Below are 2500 nucleotides of genomic sequence, written 5' to 3' on the forward strand. Positions count from 1 at the left end.
TCCATCTCTGGTCGGGACTCTGTTTGCATGTATTAGCTCTAGAATTACCACAGTTATCCAAGTAACGTGGGTACGATCTAAGGAACCATAACTGATTTAATGAGCCATTCGCGGTTTCACCTTAATGCGGCTTGTACTGAGACATGCATGGCTTAATCTTTGAGACAAGCATATGACTACTGGCAGGATCAACCAGGGAGCTGCGTCAACTAGAGCTGAGCAGCCGGCCGCCCGGGAGTGTGTCCCAGGGGCCCGCGCGAACACGCAAGCGTCCGCTCAATTATTCTGCAAACAGGAGGAGGCTGAGCTCCCCTGCACAATACACCTCGAAACCCTCTCAGGTCCCGGCGGCGCGCAGCGCCGTCCTAAGTACTTGGTCGGGTTCGAGAGAGGCGCAATCGCCCGGAGTTAGGCGAGTAGACGCTTTAGGTGCGACCACCCGTGCTCCCAACTGAGCTTGCCGCTGCCGACAGAGGCCCGGGAGCGTGCTGTCGTGGCATTGCCGGCGGGAGACAACACGCGCCACCTACGGTGACCGGCAGCTCCAACGCCAGCGCCACAGAAGGGCAAAGGCCCCACGTGGGTGCCGAAGCGAACTCTCCCAGCACAGCGCACGTGCCAACACGTCTGCACAACTGCGATACAAACCACCAGCGAGAACCGCTGGGGCGACCGAGCAGCAGACGGCGTCGCGGCGCCGAGTGCCGGGCGGCGGCGCATCCTCAACGCACACAGTCCTCAGTCGGACCAGCACACTGCAGATGTCCACCGCGCTTCGCACCGGGCCCGCGAGGACCCACTTTGGCCGCCCGGCGCCGCGCGCAGGGTGCCCCGGCGCGCAGCTGCGCCGCCTGCCGCGTCCGTCGGCCGGCGCGCCTGCCACTGGGCGCCCCCACCAGCCGGCTGTAGCGCGTGCGCCCACGCACCGCGCGGCCAGCACGCCGGGCGGCCCCCCCTCACCGGCCGGGGACGGTCCCACCCAGCCACCGCCGCGTATCGCTTCACACACAGATTTGCCCTTACTGATTTACCTCCAGCAACAACAACCGCACCACAATGGGTTTACCAGTTGTTCATTTGCGTTGCGTCACGTCACCAGCAAACGTAGACGTCCATCCCAGTTTGCAAATGCAACGATTATTGCATACCTGTCTGTTAGGTGTCACGACACACTACGTCTGCCCACATACACGCAACAAAATGTGCACGACTAGAGAACACGTGGGAGGTGGCCCCCTACGTATGCGATGTCCATTACGAGACCGACTGTCAACCAGCATCTGTACCATGTCGCAGATGTGGAACGCGGTGCACCATGCTATCACACTGTGTGAGAAGAGACGACTACGTTTGAATACACGCGCCACTACATCAACAGACGGCTCATGCTGATCGCCATCCAGGGCGTCCGTTACTCCCACACGTCTCTATGGCGTACCACACTGCAATGTAGCTGTTATGGGGAGACGGCACGTGGCTGAGTGCACAACATTTGGACCGTATGGTTCGCTGTTGTTGGGCGCAGTCGTACGGTCACACATGTGCCACAGCGTATCATTCAGTACATACGGACCTATGTGCAGTACAATGTGAGGATTAAGCTTACGATATCAGCGGACAGTGGACACAGGCCGTACCACGACGTAGACTGAGCGCTTCGACATGCGAATGCCAGTGAACAGCTGCGAAGGGCATTGAACACGCAAGCACCTGAACGACCAGCGTGCGAAGGCAGGGTGGAGGGGGGGGGGCGATGTACATCCTGCAGTTGTCCACATTACAGTGTACAGCGGGAGCATGTAAAAAGTAAGCAACACTTGCGAAGTGTTCAACATGAAACGACACACAAGAGGGTGGGCGGTGCGAGTAGCGAACTATATTCAGAGGGTTGTGGTTAGACAACACTAGATTAATGTAACGTGTCATATGCCAATTACAGAGCAGGTTAAGGCACAACGTGGGTTAGGTTAAGGCACAACGTGGGTTAGGTTAAGGCACAACGTGGGTTAGGTTAAGGCACAACGTGGGTTAGGTTAAGGCACAACGTGGGTTAGGTTAAGGCACAACGTGGGTTAGGTTAAGGCACAACGTGGGTTAGGTTAAGGCACAACGTGGGTTAGGTTAAGGCACAACGTGGGTTAGGTTAAGGCACAACGTGGGTTAGGTTAAGGCACAACGTGGGTTAGGTTAAGGCACAACGTGGGTTAGGTTAAGGCACAACGTGGGTTAGGTTAAGGCACAACGTGGGTTACGTTAAGGCACAACGTGGGTTACGTTAAGGCACAACGTGGGTTACGTTAAGGCACAACGTGGGTTACGTTAAGGCACAACGTGGGTTACGTTAAGGCACAACGTGGGTTACGTTAAGGCACAACGTGGGTTACGTTAAGGCACAACGTGGGTTACGTTAAGGCACAACGTGGGTTAGGTTAAGGCACAACGTGGGTTAGGTTAAGGCACAACGTGGGTTAGGTTAAGGCACAACGTGGGTTAGGTTAAG

The 2500-nt window shown here is 56.7% G+C and overlaps 1 non-coding gene across 1 annotated transcript in view; it reads right to left on the minus strand.

The window, feature by feature from the left end:
* The window catches only part of LOC126130220 (small subunit ribosomal RNA), a 1909-nt gene extending 1710 nt beyond the window's left edge, over positions 1-199 (minus strand). Inside the window, exon 1 of the ribosomal RNA XR_007527393.1 lies at positions 1-199. This exon is cut by the window's left edge and continues 1710 nt beyond it. This is a non-coding gene — a ribosomal RNA (small subunit ribosomal RNA).
* Positions 200-2500: the final 2301 nt, after the last annotated feature.

This window comes from Schistocerca cancellata, unplaced genomic scaffold (assembly GCF_023864275.1).
Source record: "Schistocerca cancellata isolate TAMUIC-IGC-003103 unplaced genomic scaffold, iqSchCanc2.1 HiC_scaffold_552, whole genome shotgun sequence".
In the NCBI taxonomy this organism is placed as follows: Eukaryota; Metazoa; Arthropoda; class Insecta; order Orthoptera; family Acrididae; genus Schistocerca; species Schistocerca cancellata.